Raw genomic sequence first — 20,849 nt, forward strand, 5'->3', positions numbered from 1 at the left:
GAATGGGCAAGACAAAAGTTTTAAGTGCCTTTGAACGGGGTATGGTAGTAGGTGCCAGGTGCACTGGTTTGTGTGTGTCAACAACGGCAACGCTGCTGGGTTTATACGCTCAGCAGTTTCCTGTGTGTGTCAAGAACTGTGGGAAGCATTGTAGTCAACATGGGTCAGCATCCCTGTGGAACGTTTTCGTCACCTTGTAGTCCATGCCTCGACGAGTTGAAGGCAAAAACAGGTGCAATCCATATTAGGAAGGTGTTCCTAATGTTTTGTACACTCAGTGTAGGTAGGGGTAACGTGACTAGGCAACAGGATAGATAATAAATAGTAGCAGAAGCTAATGTGATGAGTCAAAAGAGTTAGCGCAAAAAGGGTCAATGCAAATAGTCTGGGTAGCTTTTGGTTAACAATTTAACCGTCTTTTGGCTTGAGGCTAAAAGCTGCTCAGGGTCTTGTTGGTTCCAGACTGCCAGGACACTGACCTCCTCCCTATAAACTTTCTCATCGTCATCAGTGATCACGCCTTACACCGTCGGGTCGTCAGCAAACTTTATGATGGTGTTGGAGACGTGCACGGCCATGCAGTTGTAGTTGAACAGGGAGTACTGGTGGGGACTAAGAACGCACCCCTGAGGGGCCCTGTGTTGAGGGTCAGCGTGGCGGATGTGTTGCCTACCCTCACCATCTGGGGGCGGCCCATCAGGAAGTCCAGGATCCCGTTTCAGAGGGAGGAGTTCAGTCCCAGTCCTGAGCTTAGTGATGAGCTTCGAGGGCACTATGGTGTTGAATGCTGAGCTGTAGTCAATGAACAGCATTCTAACATAGGTGTTCCTCTTGTCCAGGTAGGAGAGGGCAGTGTGGAGTGCAATAGAGATTGCGTCGTATGTGGATCTGTTGGGGCGGTATACGAATTGAAGTGGGTCCACGATGTTTGGGATGATGGTGTTGATGTTAACCATGACCAGCCTTTCAAAGCATTTCATGGCTACATATGTGAGTGCTACTGGGTGATAGGGCTGGGCAATATGGACTAAAAATCATATCTAGATTTTTTGAAAATGATGGGCGATTCCCGATATATACTGTATCTTTATATTTTTATGTTGTCATGGATCCCCCCGGTACTGCTGCTCATTCTGTTCACCAGTTCCGGAGGTCTACATCACCGGCTTTCTAGGCTTCACTGAACGGGATTCATTATCATCAACCCCGGACTGTCTTGTCTGATTACACACACCTGGTTCCCATTTCCCCTGATTAGTATGTTATTTATGTGCCCTCTGTTCCCTCTGTCTTTGTCTGTTATTGTTCCCATGTCCGTTGGTCGTGTGAGTAACTATGCGTTGGTGCAGCTGTTATCCTGCATGCTTTATATATTGTGTATTACGGGTATCGTCCCTTGTCGTTCAACGAGGTTTCCCCTCGCACTTTTGTTTGGGTAATGCCCAGTGTTCTTGTATACGTGTTTGTTTTTGTCACGCCCTGACCTTAGAGAGCCTTTTTATGTCTCTATTTGGTTTGGTCAGGGTGTGATTTGGGGTGGGCATTCTATGTTTGTTTTCTATGATGTTGTGTTTCTATGTTTTGGCCGGGTATACTTCTCAATCAGGGACAGCTGTCTATCGTTGTCTCTGATTGGGAACCATACTTAGGTAGCCCTTTTTCCCTCCTTTCGTTGTGGGTAGTTGTCTTTGTTTGTGGCACTATAGCCCTTCAGCTTCACGGTCGGTTTTGTATGGTTTATTGTTTTTGTTGGCGTCATTCTAAAATAAAAGTAATGTACGCTCTCCACGCTGCACCTTGGTCCACTTCTTCCAGCATTGGCCGTGACAGTTTTGGGTGTATTAAAAACCCATATTGTGTATTTCTGCGCCTGTCTCCAAATCCTTTATACCAGCGTGACATATGTTTTCTCTAAATAAGCTTTCTTGTACAATTAAAGGTCAAATACACTGCATTTCAAACAGCAGCAATAATCTAATGAATTCAGGGCGTGTGAAATTATACCTAGGCTAAATATAAGCCTTCCACAACCATAAGACCCACTAATAATGTAGTTATTTTATCAAAATAGTTTAACCTGCTTTTTTTGCAATAATCAATGATCTGGCTTTCAAGTCTGTCTATGAAAAGGCCCTTTTTGTTATTTAACCAAAGCCATGCATAATGCACATTCACTAATAATGACTAACTTCTTGTAGCAGCATTATAGAAAATTAACACCAGTCACATAAACAATTTATCAAGCACAAGCCCATATGCTAGTGAGTAGCCAGCTTATCTTTACATTTCAAGTTTAGCCAACTTGGATATTTTTGTTAGCTAACAAGGTAGCACAGTTTAATTTTTATTAACACACCCTTCTGTCTGCCGCTAACTGTTGGAACACTATGCTAGCCTGTCCACTTTGTTCAGATGTTGAAATCAAGTGGCCTACCTTATTTCTCAAAATGAGAACAAATGTCCAATTCCTTATATTATTGTGATTTATGCATATTGCACATTTATAAAACACAGACTAGTGTCACGTTCGTCATAAGGAGTAGACCAAGATGCAGCGTGGTATCCTTTATTTCGGAATAGAAAACTTCAAAGAACAAAAACAACAAAACGAACAAACGAAACGTGAAGCCAGAATAATGCTCACAGGCAACTATACATAGACAAGATCCCACAAAGCACATTGGGAAAATGACTACCTAAATATGATCCCCAATCAGAGACAACGATAAACAGCTGCCTCTGATTGGGAACCATACTAGGCCAACATAGACATATAATTCACCTAGATAACCCACCCTTAAATCACACCCGACCTTACCAACATAGAGAATAAAAGCTCTCTATGGTCAGGGAGTGACAACTAGACAGCTGGTATATCAGTCTTTGGCTAAAATGCTGCAAGCGGTACGTGGTAACACACACGACAAACTGAGAATTAATTTTCCAGAATCAATGTTCATTGATACAACTCTTTTAGTAGTGTCTGCTCTGCTCGCAATTTGAGTAGTTGAGACATAAAAACGGTATCGTTAGAAAGTCTTACTTCTCCTCTATTACAGTAAAATAACGTCTCAATGTGTTTCGGTGTCCATATGACCAATTATGTTGGACCAAACCTCAAATGCAAAAAGCGGGTTGAAACCGCTTGTCAGAGCTCTCATCTTTGTAGTTGTGAGTGGCAGGGAGAGGGGCTTGGTGTGTGTGAGAAAATGGAAAGGTGCATACAGCACAGAAGGAGTGAAGGAGACGAGACCAAAAAGACAACATGAGAACAAGCGGACATAAACAGTCATAAAAACTCAAAATAAATATTGTGCTAAAACATACATTCGAATAAATCAAATTCATTTGATATACCTTTACTTTGGTGTTCTTGGGCACAGGAACTATGGTCGTCTGATTGAAATGTAGGTATTACAGACTGGGTCAGGGAGAGGTTGAAAATGTCAGTGAAGGCACTTTACAGCGCATGCTCTGAGTACGCGTCCTGGTAATCCGTTTGGTCCCGGGGCCTTGTGAATGTTAGCCTGTTTAACCTGTCTAGGATCAGCGTGGCGCTAGCGGCACACCCCCCCCCCCCCCCCCACTGAAAAACCAGTGCCGCGAAATTCAAAAAAAATATTTTTTTAAAATATTTAACTTTCACACATTAAAGTCCAATACAGCTAATGAAAGACACAGATCTTGTGAATCCAGTCAACATTTCCGATTTTTAAAATGTTTTACAGGGAAGACACAATATGTAAAGATGTACATCTATTACCTAAAAACACATTAGCATAATCCACCATCTTTTATTTGTCCACCAACACCAGTAGCCATCACCAATTCGGCTAAACTAAGATATTTATAGCCCCTAACCAACAAAAAAACTCATTAGATGACAGTCTGATAACATATTTATGGTATGGGATAGGTTTTGTTAGAAAAAAGTGCATATTTCAGGTAGACTTCATAGTTTACAATTGCACCCACCATCACAAATGGACTAGAATAATTACAATGAGCAACGTGTTTACCTAACTACTAATCATCAAACATTTCGTAAAAATACACAGCATACACGAATCGAAAGACACAGATCCTGTGAATACAGACAATATTTCAGATTTTCTAAGTGTCTTACAGCGAAAACACAATAAATCGTTATATTAGCTTAGCACATAGCAATTAGCAGCCCAGCATTGATTCTAGCCAAAGTGAGCGATAAAAGTCAACATCGCCAAAAGATATTAATTTTTTCACTAACCTTCTCAGAATTCTTCCGATGACACTCCTGTAACATCACATTACAACATGCATATACAGTTTGATCGAAAATGTTTATATTTAGCCACCAAAATCATGGTTAGACAATGTGAAATGTAGACAAGCTGGTAAAGAAAATGTCCTTGCGCCACTTAGACAGTGATCTACTCTTATACATAAATACTCATAAACGTGACTAAAAAATACAGGGTGGACAGGGATTGATAGACAATTTAATTCTTAATACAATTGCGTTATTACATTTTTTAATTTATCCTTACTTTTCAATACAGTTTGCGCCAAGCGAAGCTACGTCAAAAAACATGGCGTCCTAAGCCACTAAAATGTTTCGACAGAAACACGATTTATCATAATAAAAATGTCCTACCTTGAGCTGTTCTTCCATCAGTATCTTGGGCAAAGGATCCTTTCTTGGGAGAAATCGTCTTTTGGTGGAAAGCTGTCCTCTTGCCATGTGGAAATGTCAACTGCGTTCGGGATGAACTGAAAAGCGTGCCCAACTTTTCACATCGTTGCAAAAATAAATGTCCCAAAATCGCACTAAACGGATATAAATTGCTATAAAACGCTTTAAATTAACTACTTTATGATGTTTGTAACTCCAATAACGAGTGAAAAGATGACCGGAGAAATATAACAGGCTAAACTAACGCTTGGAACAGGAGAGGGTCGGTGTCTTCCACGCGCGTTACGCAGCAAGAAAAGACTTGCTAGCTAAAGGTTTTTTTCATTTGTAGTGCCTGTGAACGCGCAATCGACCCCATTGGAATCGTCATCACGTAAAGGCATCCAGGGGAAGACGTAAGAAGTGTCCGTATAGTCATAGCAACGACAGTGCCCTTTTAACTGACTTCAGAAAAGTGGCCAACATTTCTCAAATCTGACTCCATGTCAGGGAAATTGCTGTAGAATGGGCTCTGTTCCACTTAGAGACAAAATTTCAACTCCTATAGAAACTATAGACTGTTTTCTATCCAATAATAATAATAATATGCATATTGTACGATCAAGGATTTTGTGGGAAGCCGTTTAAAAAATTAGCCAAATTAGCATAAATAGTCTAAACAGCGCCCCCATCCCCAACAGGTTAAATGTCTTACTCACATCGGCTATGGAGAGAAAAATCACACCGTCGTCCAGAACAGCTGGTGCTCTCATGCATGGTTCAGTATTGCTTGCCTCGAAGCGAGCCTAGAAGGCATTTGGCTCGTTTGGTAGGCTCGCGTCAGAGGGCAGCTCACGGCTGGGTTTCCCTTTGTAATCTGTGATAGTTTGCAAGCCCTGCCACATCTAACGAGCGTAAGAGCCGACATAGTAGGATTTGATCTTAGTCCTGTATTGACGCTTTGCCTGTTTGATGGCTCTTTGGAGGTCGTAGCGGGATTTCTTATAAGCGTCTGGATTAGTGTCCCGCTCCTTGAAAGCGGCAGCTCTGGCCTTTAGCTCAGTGTGGGTGTTGTCTGTAATCCATGGCTTCTGGTTGGGAATTGTATGTAAAGTATGGTCATTGTGGGACGACGTCGTTGATACACTTATTAATGAACAGTGACTGATGTGGTAAACTTCTCAATTTTATCGGATGAATCCCGGAACATATTCCAGTCTGTGCTAGCAAAACAGTCCTGTAGCGTAGCATCTGCTTCATCGGACGCCGGTCAGTGTATCTATGAAAACATTTTTACTTCAATGAGGGAGAAGTCAAAAATTCAGATCATCTAAATTCTAGATGAATGTGAAGCATCTCTGCTAGTCAGTGTTATATCATCTTTGTGTGTTTACTCTGAGCAGAGGCTAGCCTTTCCTGTCCTTTGTTTGTTGCACCAATAAAGTCAGTTTAACTTGTTAATGAGTAATCCTCTCCTTGTGGGATCTGGAACTGTAGAAATAGGGTGACAATTTTTTTTTTAATGGTTTGAAATTGATACAGTCAGTCACTCAGTAAGATTGAATTCCAGTCAAATTTAAATAGGTTCTGTTTAAAAATATATTTTTTAAAAACAGTACCTCAATATATTATATTTCCATACCCAGGCTTTTGCTAACTCAGGTACAAAGGTCAAAGTACAGCTCTATCCATTCTATTTCTATACATGAGACCCTAACAACCATTATTTACTCATTTAAGTCCAAAGGTTACAGTATAGTGTGACTTCCAACAGTCCTGCTCCTATCCCAGTTCGCACCTGCCTGCCCTTCCAAAGCCCCTCCCTCCACTCCAAACCTTAGGAGACGTTCCGGATGAAATTGGGGAGTAGAGGTTAAAGGTTATGGGTTAATGTCTGCTGACACTCTGGCTCTCTCCCTCAGAGACAATCAGGCGTCTGAATCTAAACTCTCCTCTATTTGCACTCCTGGGTTCAGGAGAACAGCCGTGGAGCACCATAGAACTTTGCACTGGGATTCATATCATTCTATGTCTCTTTTTGTCTTTTCATTGAAATGTTCAGCTGGAATTACTTTCTTCAAGTTTTAATTCATTGATGAGCAGGCAGTTTGTTAATGTGAGAAAAACTGATACAATTCTACATGAGGATACCAATCTTTATGTGATTTCCACATTTGTTGGGGAATTTATTTAATTTTGTATTAATCTATTATTGTTCAGCATCACACCGGCTATTCAGCATTCTTGTATTGCTTTCTTTGGTACCACGGTTATTCTGGTAATGTCTCATGATACAACATCCAAACCTACTACTTTTGGTTATTCTGCATGACAGAGTAAGTAATCTTGGGTGTTAACAACATTTTAACTAGTGTGTCCAGTAAAACATTGGAGTGCATTTACAAAAGGCCCTTAAACGCCTTGTTAACCAACCCTCTTAAATGCGCCATGCATTCTCCTCTTTTCTGTCTTTTGTTGTTTGTCAGAATCGCCACACTTCTACTAACTTCACAGTTATCCTCATGGCTGCCCTGACAGACTTTACCCTTACCACTTCCACCGTAGAATGTAACACACAAAGCATCGTGTCTGTTACCAGAGACTTTGTTTAGTGTGTGTGTGATCCTTTTCAGGATTACTGTGTTACATGCAGACTTCTTAATACAGCCACAAAAACAGCCACAGGCTGTCCTTCCCTTAGGGTCAAAGGTGGAAGTTCTGTGAACCACATTTCTGTGAAAAGCTTGGGGGCAGAGGTCAGGGGAGTTCTGGTGGGGGAAGGAATAAAAGGGAGGATATTGTATCTCCATTCATGTGGCATTTGAGGTCAAAGTTCAAAGATGAAAGGTCACTAAAGTGCAGAGGTTACGAGGGTAGATACCGTAAATTGCTGAGGCCGTTTGCTCCCCCGAACCTAAAGGCTGACATCTCAGTGGTCAAGAAGAACAATCTAGATGTGTGGTGCACATCTAGTTAGACAAAATAAATAACACAAAAGGATATCAAAGTTAAGCCTGTTTTCATGTGTAGTATCTAGTCAGACAGTGACAATATAAAGCCATCAATTTAGACAATACAAGGTTGATATGAGTGCCAGTTTGGACTGAACTTTAGTCTCTGAGTCCTACATTAACCTCAGTTACACTGTAAAATGCTAATTAAAGGTAAGACATGCTGTGAACAATGACCTTCTAAAGTGCTATACAATTTATCTCAGTGACAAGTTGAGTGTCAGTTCTGTTTATTAAACTGACATTGAATTAAATGACTGTTTAACCATTATGGCAAGGTTACATTCAGTTATGAGGCACATTATCCATTGGTTAACCTAAATGTGTGTGTGTGTGTGTGTGTGTGTGTGTGTGTGTGTGTGTGTGTGTGTGTGTGTGTGTGTGTGTGTGCGTGCGTGCGTGCGTGCGTGCGTGCGTGCGTGCGTGCGTGCGTGCGTGCGTGCGTGCGTGCGTGCGTGCGTGCGTGCGTGCGTGCGTGCGTGCGTGCGTGCGTGCGTGCGTGCGTGCGTGCGTGCGTGCGTGCGTGCGTGCGTGCGTGCGTGCGTGCGTGCGTGCGTGCGTGCGTGCGTGCGTGCGTGCGTGCGTGCGTGCGTGCGTGCGTGCGTGCGTGCGTGCGTGCGTGCGTGCGTGCGTGCGTGCGTGCGTGCGTGCGTGCGTGCGTGCGTGCGTGCGTGCGTGCGTGCGTGCGTGCGTGCGTGCGTGCGTGCGTGCGTGCGTGCGTGCGTGCGTGTGTGTTTGCGTGTGCACCTGTGTGCATTTATGTATGTGTCCTGTTAAAAATCTGTCTAACCAATAACATGGAATTAAAACAATAGTGAAAATCAGTGTGGTGGGAGAACTGCATTGCCCCCCTACACACCCACACTCTCACCCTCCAGGCCCCCAGTCTAAAAATAAAAGAGTTTCTCTGGAAGAAGGGCTGTGCAGAAGAGAAGTAGGTTATGTTGTGTTTTTATTCATGACAGAAAACAGAGATGTTCCCCGGGTCCTCTGAGACATTTTGTTCAAGGCCAAATGAGATACAAGACTGTCTGTGGGCCATCATAGTAGATACCACAGAGATTATGTCACAGAAAAAAAGAGCTACGGCTAAGTAATAGTGGAAATTCATAACGTATTAAACTGCCCAGACTATCAGTATAATGTAATACAACCATTCATGTAAAAACCTGATTGTGCTCATTTTTAAAAGGCAACAAGTTTTTTGTTGTTGATTGTTACATTTTCATTCTATTTCACTTGATCTCATCCTTGCTGTCTTTCAGAGGTTGCAAAGAGTTTGTAAGTAGGCCCAATTTATAGACAGTTCATTATTTGATAATTATGTATACAACATTAATAAACACATTATTTAAGTGTCTATAAACCATAGGCTAAAACTGATTGTATACTACTTTTAAACACAATTAACCGCAAACGTGTTCACGAAGTCTAACGATACATATGGAGAGGGGCAGGGATAGGTTGATAATGCCACTGCTCCTTTAAACTGCTCCTTTAAGGGTGGTGTCAGTGGCAGAGAGGAGGAGTGTCGCCTCTGCTGAGTGCTCGAGAGCAAGGGGATTCCGAGAATAAGCAATTCCGTCAGATTCGACTACAGGTCGCAGAGCCTGAGCACTTCGATCAAAACCCGAGGCATTTTGGAATAAATCATCAATTTTTCATAATTAACCCGCGTTCGAGAAATCCGACTTTTTCACCGAGACTACCCGAAGGATTTCCTCCTTTCGAATGATAATGCACCTTTTCGCTTGAGTGGGGTCCACTGTCAGCCAGCGGGGTAGACAAACCCAAGCAGGTACGTGCCGAGCTAAATGTACAGAATAGGCTGTGAAATGAATGACTCTGTGAAAATCCGCGAGGGCACAAACGGGGTGCGTGTCATGGATTTAACATGTTTACAGCATGTTTTTGAGGATTGAATGATGTTTGTGTCTCGAGCCTTAGTTTCTGGGCTCATAGCGGTGTGAAAACGCTGCGTAAAGAAGTCGTAATAAACCAGCCAGTGCTGTGGTAATGTCGTTTCCATTTTGTTAAATGGCATCGGGATTACATTATAGCCTGTTTGAGATTATTTCCTTGTCGACCTTATAAAAACGCATTACCGCACGTAGACATGTAATATCTATTTGCCATAGAAAGCGCCAATGTTATGTCGCCTAAATCTAATGACTCAAATACGAATCATGTAGATTGTTCGTGCTGGCTACTTTGTTATTCCGTATTTTTCTCACATTGTCCATTCATTGTTGTGACACTGTTAATTTGTTGTTATAGTGTTAATTGTTGCACTGTCCTCGCTGTAGTCTAGCCTACGTGTAAAAATTATAGCCTACAAAATGATAGGCCACAAATACATATGTTCAGTTTAACCTGCATTAAAATGCTGCATAGGACTAGTACTAAGTAAAAGGCGCATAGCCACTGCCTACTAATACAGATAATGAAAATGATTTCTATGAGCATTAGCAAATAGGCCCGGTATTGATATTATGACTGTCAACATCAATTTGGCTCTTTCGTAGGCTGCTCCATTGTAGCCAAATAAGTCATAATTTCAGAGTTTTGTTTGGTGTAGTTTAACATTATAAATGCATTATAATGCTTCATAGTTAAAACTGGATGCTGATGATTTTCAATTAATCTGTTGTGCTTCCTTGTTCCTTGTCAAAGGTGACAAAATGTTTGGCTTTGCACGCCTCAAATGTTCATTCATCATTGGCACAGTGTCTGGAATTATTTAGGCCCAAGTAGCTAAATTTAGTCACTTCATTTTTCAAGTTTTCACTATTCAGTTCATAAAATAGATTGTAAATTAGCCTTGTGGATTTCTACACAGAAAGTACTGGTGACATTGTATTACTACTGCATTATTATTGTTATTATTATTGTTATTGAGTTACATCTTATATATTCTTTAGTTTGCTATGGTTTAATTCAATATTTCAGCAGTAGGCTACTGACAATTGACAGGCAGAATGGATTTGAACTATTCCACTGTTTGGAGTAGTCATCACCAGATGTCCTCTTGCTGCATTTGGCCATTAACCAAATGTAGCAGGCATGAAAGAAACACCTTAAACTAGATCCCCCACATACTTGTCTTGATTAGAAAATTGATGTCAGGGAACGTTCTCTTCTGCACTGTTCAACAAATCCAGCAAATGTGGAGGAGGAGTTAATATGGAGTGCCGCCTTGTTAACTTCCAAATGCGGAAGGCCTGTCACAGGCTCTCTTTCCATTTCCCCTGAAAACCGGAACATCCGATTGTTGGGGACTCTGCAGAGGCTAATTGACCATGGGATCGTTGGAGAGGCAAAAAGTCAGGGGTTGAAGGTTGGCCAGCTGACTCACAGGGGAGAGAGAGGGCATGACCTCACTGTTATTTCAGGTGTGCTTAGCCACCCTGGCAAAACTTCCCTCCCAACAACAAACCTGTTTACTTTTCATCATTTGGAACACATCAACACATTCAATTGTGTACTAGGCCTACTTTTGCAGCAAACTTGGGTGGATTAGTCAAATATAGGCCTGAGCGTTGTTGAAGTGAACTTGGCTGACTTTTGAAAAGTTTAAATACTCAGCCTGTCTGGGGGTCTGGCTTTTAGCCCTCCCTTTGTGGAGTGTTTCAGCTACTTAATTATTTGACCTGATCTTGTACAGGATGTTCAACGGTAGCTGCGTATGGTCCTCTGTACTGGAGCCATAGATAACTAAAACCTCCACATTTAACATGTTCTTGCTCTTGAATAGGCTAATCTAGTGCACATGCCAGCCATATTCCTCCTACACTGAGCTAGTCTACTGTACTCTACACAGCTTGTTTTGCTGTAGCCATGGGTTGTTGTCTAGGGAGCCACTGATGATGATTGATGTGCAGTATCCCGCCACAGAATCATAGGATATTTAAATTATATATATGCAAATGATGTTACGTCTGCTGAATGCTCACAAGACTGGACTCTGGACCCTGGTCTAACAGATCAAGGTTCTGTCTTCCCAGGACAACAAACCATCTGTCTTCCCCGAAAATGGATGTTACAGTGTTGTAACAGTGTTGTTACAGTTTTTGCAATTAATGCACTATCTTTGCTGTAGTGTATGTATTAAAATTAGTGCTAACCCAATTTGGTTGACTGGTTGATTGTTTGGTCGATAGGCTGTTGTTTTTTTATTTTTTTTATTTTTTATTTTATAAATTTTTATCCCATTTTCTCCCCAATTTTCGTGGTATCCAATCGCTAGTAATTACTACCTTGTCTCATCGCTACAACTCCTGTACGGGCTCGGGAGAGACGAAGGTCGAAAGCCATGTGTCCTCCGAAGCACAACCCAACCAGCCGTACTGCTTCTTAACACAGCGCGCCTCCAACCCGGAAGCCAGCCGCACCAATGTGTCGGAGGAAACACCGTGTACCTGGCCCCCCTTGGTTGGCGCGCACTGTGCCCGGCCCGCCACAGGAGTCGCTGGAGCGCGATGAGACAAGGATATCCCTACCGGCCAAACCCTCCCTACCCTGGACGACGCTATGCCAATTGTGCGTCGCCCCACGGACCTCCCGGTCGCGGCCGGCTGCGACAGAGCCTGGGCACGAACCCAGAGACTCTGGTGGCGCAGTTAGCACTGCGATGCAGTGCCCTAGACCACTGCGCCACCCGGGAGGCCGATAGGCTGTTGGTTGACCGAGATTTCTTAAGTCGAGCAGTCGCAAATTATTTTTTTCATGGTGCACGAGACACCTGTCTGATTCACCCCTGTCTCAGTGGACTAATCAATTACGGAAGCCACAGGGATGGCACAGTCCATCACTCTAAGACGTGATACTGAAATTGTATATGGTTATATTATGAAAAAATAATGGTGCAACACAAATATATCTCATATTTTATAACAAATGCGTTTTTCCCCGCGTTTAGTATGTTCGCTGTCCGCGGTTCTGAAACATAATCTTCAATGCGTGGAAAATTGCCGCCTTTCCCTATGTTGCTATGTGCATAATAGGAAAGTTAACCAGCATATTGGGATTGAGAACAATGCGGTGGATGCAGCAGCAGCCGAGAAGAGGAAACAGCCCTTGCCTAATTGTCTAAGAAAATTGAGAGAGAAAACCCCAACTTAATTAGGTCTATAATCAATAGCTTAACTCTTATATGTGCCTGGCTTTATAAATCATCCATAAAATATACAGATTTAAGACATATCTTGCTTATGTTGCCTGTTTGAGTGATTGTTTAATAGTCTACTGATTCCGTGAGCACCAAGCCTCATGCAACGTCAAAATGGCAGATAAAGCAATTTCACAGATTCGCCTGTTTTTAATCTTTACTATGCTGAAATAAAGGCTTTACAATTGTATTTCATTATAACAGACTGGTATTGCTTATAATTTATTTAGTGTTGTTTTCACTGTTCCAATCAGGCAGAAAAATATATTGTAATCTAACAGCATCTGTTTGTCACACATAATATGCACGTCGCTCATGCTCTTATACCCTCCTTTTTCTTGATCTACTTCTTATTGTCATTATAAAAATTATTATTATGATCGTCATCAATAAGTGTAATTTTCATTGCTTAGCCCTTTATTTCAATACTTCAATAGGCTAATGTATCAATCATTCATTCATGTCATCACACAGCATTATGAGTCATTCATGATTTAAATTCAATCAAGCATTTTCGTTTTAAAATTAAATTACAAAGGGAGCTTTGGATAATTATGCTAAACAATAAATCAAGCGCAATTCACGAATGCATGCAACAGTTTTTAGTCTTCTGTAATAAAGGCTTTATACAGTACCATTCAAAAGTTTGGACACACCTACTCATTCAAGGGTTTTTCTTTATTTTGACTATTTTCTACATTGTAGAATAATAGTGAAGTTTAGATTTTGATTCATCAAAGTAGACACCGTTTGCCTTGATGACAGCTTTGCACACGCTTGTCATTCTCTCAACCAGCTTCACCTGGAATGCTTTCCCAACAGTCTTGAAAGAGTTACCACATATGCTGAGCCCTTGTTGGCTGCTTTTCCTTCACACTGTGGTCCAACTTATCCCAAACCATCTCAGTTGGGTTGAGGTCGGGTGATTGTGGAGGCCAGGTCTACTGATGCAACACTCCATCACTCTCCTTATGGTCAAATAGCCCTTATACAGCCTGGAGGTGTGTTGGGTCATGGTCCTGTTGAAAAACAAATGGCATTCCCACAAAGTGCCAACCAGATGGGAGGGCGTATCGCTGTAGAATGCTGTGGTAGCCATGCTGTTAAAGTGTGCCTTGAATTCTAAATAAATCACAGACAGTGTCACCAGCAAAGCACACCCACACCATCACACCTCCTCCTCCATGCTTCACGGTGGGAACCACACATGTAGAGATCATCCGTTCACCTACTCTGCATCTCACAAAGACACGGCGGTTGGAACCAAAAATCTCAGATTTCCACCGGTCTAATGTCCATTTCTCGTGTTTCTTGGCCCAAGCAAGTCTCTTCTTATTATTAGTGTCCTCTAGTAGTGGTTTCAATGCAGCAATTAGACTATGAAGGCCTGATTCATGCGGTCTCCTCTGAACAGTTGATGTTGAGATGTGTCTGTTACTTGAACTCTGTGTAGCATTTATTTGGGTTGCAATTTCTGACATTTTCCGTACTGACTGACCTTCATGTCTTAAAGTAATGATGGACTGTCGTTTCTCTTTGCTTATTTGAGCTGTTCTTGCCATAATATGGACTTGGTATTTTACCAAATAGGGCTGTATAACACCCCTACCTTGTCACAACACAACTGATTGGCTCAAATGCATTAAGGAAAGAAATACGACAAATTAACTTTTAATAAGGCACACCTGTTAATTAAAATCATTCCAGGTGACTACCTCATGAAGCTGGTTGAGAGAATGCCAAGAGTGTGTAAAGCTGTCATCAAGGCAAAGGTTGGCTACTTTGAAGAATCTCAAATATAAAATATATTTAGATTAGTTTAACACTTTTTTGGTTATTACATGATTCCTAATGTGTTATTTAAAAGTTGTGATGTCTTCACTACTATTCTACAATGTAGAAAATAGTAAAAATAAAGAAATACCCTTGAATGAGTAGGTGTGTCCAAACGTTTGACTTGTACTCTATATATCTTTTGTTTTTCGTTAGGACAGACCCTCTGGTACACTTATTTATTTAGTGTTGTTTACACTGTTCCAAATGGTCAGAAAAATATATAATATTGTAATCTAACAGCAACTGTTTGGCACACATAATACTCACGCAAAGCTTGCTCCTATACTCTCCATTTTCTTGAGCTCCAGTAGTTTCTACAACTAAGCCAAATGTCTTCCACAGATCTGACTTCCCCTTTCCCTCCAGAGCAGCCAGTAAACATTTGCCCATTTTGAGTTTCTTTTTCACGTCCTCCGCATACATTTTGCTGTCACATGTTACTGTGTTTCGGAGTTTGTTATAACTAGTTTATTGATGTGATTATGATAGGCTTGAGGTCAGACCCTATTGTTCACATGCATGCGATGCTTACATGTTTCACATAAAGAGAGCAAGGGTTGAGGGAATAGGGAATGTTTTTCGTAAACAAATGAGGGATTTCGGTGACAGAACTTTTCAGTCAGATACAAGTAAGAAATTAAAGGGCTGAAATGGTGTTGCAACTTCAGCGCGAACAGAGCAGTGGGACTATCAGGCTCTATCTTTAGTCATTTATGTGTCTTAATTATTTAATCAAACAGTGTGCTTAAAGCATCAGACAATCTCACTGCATATGTAGTTGATTTTATTCAAACACATGGTGTGTCTGTCTATATATGGAAAAATAGGTTTAAACATTTAGACCGATCGATTGGTCGAAAGAACAGGATGACTCTCTGTCGACCAATATTTCATTTACTCGGGACAGCCCTAATTAAAATAACACAGTATAAAATACCCCTGTAGGTATATTAAGGGTCAATTGTAGAGGAAGGTGTGTGTAGCCTATACTGTGAGAGTGTGCATATGCGTGTGTGTGTGTGTGTGTGTGCATACATGCGTGCCTTTGAGTGTGTGCGCTTAAGTTGTGTTTTCATGTATGCTGAGCTACTGAAACGAGCTAGCTGTGTTTGGATTACACCCAATCTCATGTGTCAGGACAGTGTAAGGTTGTTTGTCAACAATCTGCATACTGTAAACTACTGTATATGACAGGTGTCATGACGTGTCCACAATAGCTCTGTTCAGACATTGCGAACAGGTGGTCGGAGTATCAGGCTTTAAGGTTGTTGTAGATGGAATCAGAATGCTGATTGTGTTGTAATGACCAGCCTCTTAACTTACAACAGTTGGCTACTCTTTAGAAATGTGCTTGGGTTAAAATATATCTCCAACAATCAGGGGTTGGAACTGAAATTAGTTTAGTTCTGAACAGAAAAGTTAATGTTTTTCGTTCAGTTCCACTGAACCAGTTCGAATCCCCCAGAACATACCTGTTTATATAATTCCTTTCTGTTCCTTTGTAGCCCTTTCCTGCAGTCAAATGACTTAGTGGCACATGGGTGGACTGTTATTAATATTTTTTATAATGAATGAAATAAAGTTTAAAATTACACAGAAAATCCGGTGTTTCTATGTCAAATGGTTTCGTTATATTTCAGTCTTCTATTGCACACCCTGGCCTTAGTTATCTTTGTTTTCTTAATTATTTTAGTTAGGTCAGGGTGTGACATAGGAGATGTATGTGTTTTGTATTGTCTAGGGGTTTTGTATGTTTATGGGGCAGTGTCTAGTCTAGGTGTATGTATGTCTATGGTTGCCTAGATTGGTTCTCAATTAGAGACAGCTGTCTATCGTTGTCTCTGATTGGGAACCATATTTAGGCAGCCATATTCATTGGGTATTTCATGGGTTATTGTCTATGTGTAGTGTTTAGTGTTAGCACTATTTTGGATTATAGCGTCACGTTCGTTCGTTTGTTGTTTTTTTGTAGTTTGTAAAGTGTTCTTCGTTTTCGTCTTCATTAAAAATAGAAGATGTATTCAAACCACGCTGCGCTTTGGTCCTCCTCTCTTCCACCATATAACGATCGTGACATCTATGATGTATATAAAGTGTAATATTGGGATGCAAACTTAAAATGTAATACATTTCATCTCTATATCTGATATGGTACAGGTGTATTATTTTTTTAAAGCCCATAACCATGTGTTTGAGGTGTATACTTTTGTTTCAAAGTAGATTTGTTTAAGACTAGCAAGAAACACTCTGTGTGGCCCTGATTTAGCCCACAGCCGTAAAAGGTTAAGCCTCAGATTTTTTTTTAACATTTAGCTCAACATGAAATTACTTCAGCAATCAGTGCGGATAGAGCAGCTTTCTATGGAGCGGGCAAGCTATAGTTGTTTACATGCACGATGGACAGACAACTATAGGGACATTTTGTGGGTGGAAGAGAGGGTGGAGGAGGCTTGGCTTGAAGCGCTGGGAATCTTGTTATGACATGCATTATCAGAATTAGGCCCTCAGAATTATATCTATGTTTATTTATTTATTTTACCATTATTTTACCAGGTAAGTTGACTGAGAACACGTTCTCATTTGCAGCAACAACCTGGGGAATAGTTACAGGGGAGAGGAGGGGGATGAATGAGCCAATTGTAAACTGGGGATTATTAGGTGACCATGATGGTTTGAGGGCCAGATTGGGAATTTAGCCAGGACACCGGGGTTAACACCCCTACTCTTACGATAAGTGCCATGGGATCTTTAATGACCTCAGAGAGTCAGGACACCCGTTTACCGTCCCATCCGAAAGACGGCACCCTACACAGGGCAGTGTATCACTGCCCTGGGGCATTGGGATATTTTTTTAGACCAGAGGAAAGAGTGCCTCCTACTGGCCCTCCAACACCACTTCCAGCAGCATCTGGTCTCCCATCCAGGGACTGACCAGGACCAACCCTGCTTAGCTTCAGAAGCAAGCCAGCAGTGGTATGCAGGGTGGTATGCTGCTGGCTCTCAATGTACGAAGGAACAACTTCTATGGAGGAACCTTCGATGTCTTTGAACTTATAAGATTTGGCTTAACGTTGGCCCAGAGCTAGCTAGCTAGCTAACACGCTTGTGTATGAAGAGTGACACCAGATTTAAAAACACGTCTTACCTTTTTGTAGTCTATAAATCCAATGTGAAACATGATAACTATAGTATCCTTAATTAGCATTGAAAAAGTGAATCCATTCCTCTCTCCCAAGTGGTGCAGCGGTCTAAGGCACTGCATCTCAGTGCTAGAGGTGTAACTACAGACCCTGGTTTAATCCCGGGCTGTATCACAACCGGCTGTGATCAGGAGTTCCATAGGGCGGCGCACAATTGGCCCAGCGTCGTCCGGGTTAGGGGAGGGTTTGGCCAGGGTAAGCCGTCATTGCAAATAAGAATTTGTTCTTAACTGACTTGCCTAGTTAAATAAAGGTTTTAAAAGTAAAAATGTAAAATCTCTCTTCCTAATTTCTGGATCACGCTTGTAACGTCAATAGGCTACAGTAGCCTATACTTCAGAGGGGGAGGGGCAGGTAGCCTACACACGCACAGGCAAATATTTTCATCTGGCAGACAGACACTGGAATACGTTTCTGAGTGACAGAGTGAGGGCTTTGCATAGGTGCTTTGTTGCGTTTTTTTGTGGGACTGAAAGTCTGGAATGTAAAATAACATTATTAACCGGTCCCAATGCTTTTAAAATGACGGCTCTGTTCCGGAATAGTATAGATCACTTTCACTTCCGGTTCTGATTCTGTTCCTCTAAAAATTTTGTTATTTTCCGTTTTTTGGTACTGTTCCCTGAACCGGTTCCAACCCCTGCTAACAATAGGCCTAGATGTTGAATTAGTGATGTAGAAATACAATGTCATGTCGGTCATGCGTTCAACCCATCACACCAACTCTCCTAGGCTATCTACTCCAATCCGGGAGTGGGGTGGAAGGGAGGGATGGAACCAAAGTCAATGGGACTCATTTTGATGACATGGCAGGAGCAGCTAAATGCTTTTTTATTGCTCTGGCTCCTGGAGGCAGGCAGGGTGGAATGACGAAATGGAGGGATGAAAGTTGGAGGGAGGCTGGAGCAGGCAGGCAGCCCTCTGAGGTACTGACTGGCCCTGGCTGTCTGGCTCATCTGTTGGATAACTCTTCCTCTCCCACCTCACCCACCTCACCTCCCCATCCCCCCTCCCACCTTACTCCCCTCCCCACCTCACCCTCCTGCACCCTGGCCTTGGAGCACTGACAGGGCCGCTCAATTATCCACACACATTGATTCTTACCGTTTGCGATTGCTGTAAATGATTTATACTTTGCTGAAATGACTCCCAAAGTGATCCACGGAGAGAGGGGAGAGATGCAGGTCAGATAAATGAAGCATGTCACCCACATGAAAGCATGGCACCCCATTTCAGAAACAACAGCTGTGGAACCTAACTGTGATGATCAATGAAGCAGGGGCAACAAGAGAGAAGAACACAGTTACCGTGTACTGTTACATACACAGGCCAAACATAATGTGCATGGCCATTGTTCTGTCTTTCCTTACTACTGATGATATTCAGATATAAAGGCCATGTTTTGTTGTAGTCTGAAGAAGCCCAAACCTACAGGCTGATGTGAGTAGAGCTGACTGTCTCCTTGGTTTGGTTGGGGTGGTCACAACAGAGGAGCAGAGCAGAGTTGACTTTCCCTCCCTGCTCCTGAAGTTGAGATGGTGGCCTCAGGCTGTGGAGGTGCTGCAGATGACTTCTCCTACTGTGTGTGTGGCTTCTGCAGCACTGCCAGTTGGGCAGGGAGAAGGTCTCTTCTCTTCCTTTCTTTATCACAAGCAGGCTAATGCCACTGGCATGGTAGTGTGTGGGTGCACTGTAAATGAAACAGAAAAATACATTGTTTCTAACTGAAGTAGTTATAGGCTACGATACCTCAAAATATGACTCACATTGCTTTACAAAGTAGATACAACAAATAGGCTACTGGTGTGTTTACAATCAGTTTGAATCCACAATAAGAGGATGAAAATAGAAGACCAATATATGGCCTTCAGAAAGGAAAGATAATGTTATTGTAAGCAAAGCCACATTGTTCAACAACTTACAGTATGACTTACAATATGGCACCATTTGATAATTACAGAATTTGATAATGACTATCCCAAAGTCTTCTAGTTAGCTACTTAGTCTTGTGTAGTTACTAGTTAGTTAGCTGCTAATGCATTGTTTTTTTGTCTGTGTCCTGGTCATCAGGGTCAGTCCTGAAGAGCACAGCTAGGGGTTAAAGGTTAAAGTCCGATTAGGATGTCAGAAACACCAGAGGATTTTTGCGGACTAAGGGGAGTGTTACTTAACTGTGTCTTATTTTAACCAGGTTATGTGGAGGGACTGAGAGCAGAGCAGAGCTTAGATCTGGGGGAGAGAGAAGCCGTCCAGGCTAAGTGAAAATGCCACTCATTCCTGACGAGTCCCCGGCCTGGTGAAGGTTAGTGGTTTGTCTTTGTAAGCTGAGGGATTGATGCATGAGCCTGTCTATCGGAGAATTCAAATTCCAAGGCAGGCGCAGTCTCATCACAGCGCTCCCTCCCAGCCAGCATATTACAGGGGCCCTGTCCTTCCCAACTTCTTAACAGCCTGTCCTTATGGGAACCTTGAAGCAGCCCAAGCAAGGACACAGCGTCTGCCGCAAAAAGCCTGTGCAGAGGGAGGCTTTACGTAACGCTGCCTGCCTGCCTGCCTACCCAGCTCACCTTTGCTTTAAACATGGGTGTATGTGACTCCCTGACACCACATATAGTAGCGAAGAGCAGCACACGTCCCCCAGGCCCCCAGCCCGGCCCCCTGGACAAGGAGGGGGCAGAGAGATCCTGGCAACTTAATTATATCTTTCTCTTTTAAAAGCTTTTGTTTGAAAGAAAATTTCCCAGTCAATTAGCTAAAGAGGAATTTTCAGAATGTATTAATAAATGATGGATATATTGCACAGGAAGGCAGTAGAGGGAAGGAGGGAGGAGGGCAGGTGAAGGGGTGCATATGCTATACAGTAGGTGCTGTGGGATTGTGACTGAGAGATTTATTTACCTCAAGAAGGGGCGCGTTCGGGAAATATTTATGGTATAAAACATTGTCCTTGAGTAGGTAGCTGTAATGCTCCAAGACCAGGA

The 20,849-nt window shown here is 42.1% G+C and overlaps 1 protein-coding gene across 3 annotated transcripts in view; it reads left to right on the forward strand.

Annotated features, from left to right (window-relative positions):
* The window catches only part of nrip1b (nuclear receptor interacting protein 1b), a 142,496-nt gene that overhangs the window by 71,855 nt on the left and 49,792 nt on the right, over window positions 1–20,849 (forward strand). The window contains exons 1-2 of one of the 3 annotated variants that reach the window (XM_055942067.1): window positions 9,179–9,463; window positions 20,060–20,170. The exons of 1 other annotated variant lie outside the window; for it this stretch is intronic. The gene's annotated coding sequence lies outside the window, so the exon portion shown is untranslated. Of the gene's footprint in view, window positions 1–9,178; window positions 9,464–20,059; window positions 20,171–20,849 lie in introns of those variants that run through there. One more of the 3 variants, XM_055942066.1, reaches the window with a different exon arrangement.

The sequence above is a fragment of the Salvelinus fontinalis genome, chromosome 13, assembly GCF_029448725.1.
Source record: "Salvelinus fontinalis isolate EN_2023a chromosome 13, ASM2944872v1, whole genome shotgun sequence".
Lineage (NCBI taxonomy): Eukaryota > Metazoa > Chordata > Actinopteri > Salmoniformes > Salmonidae > Salvelinus > Salvelinus fontinalis.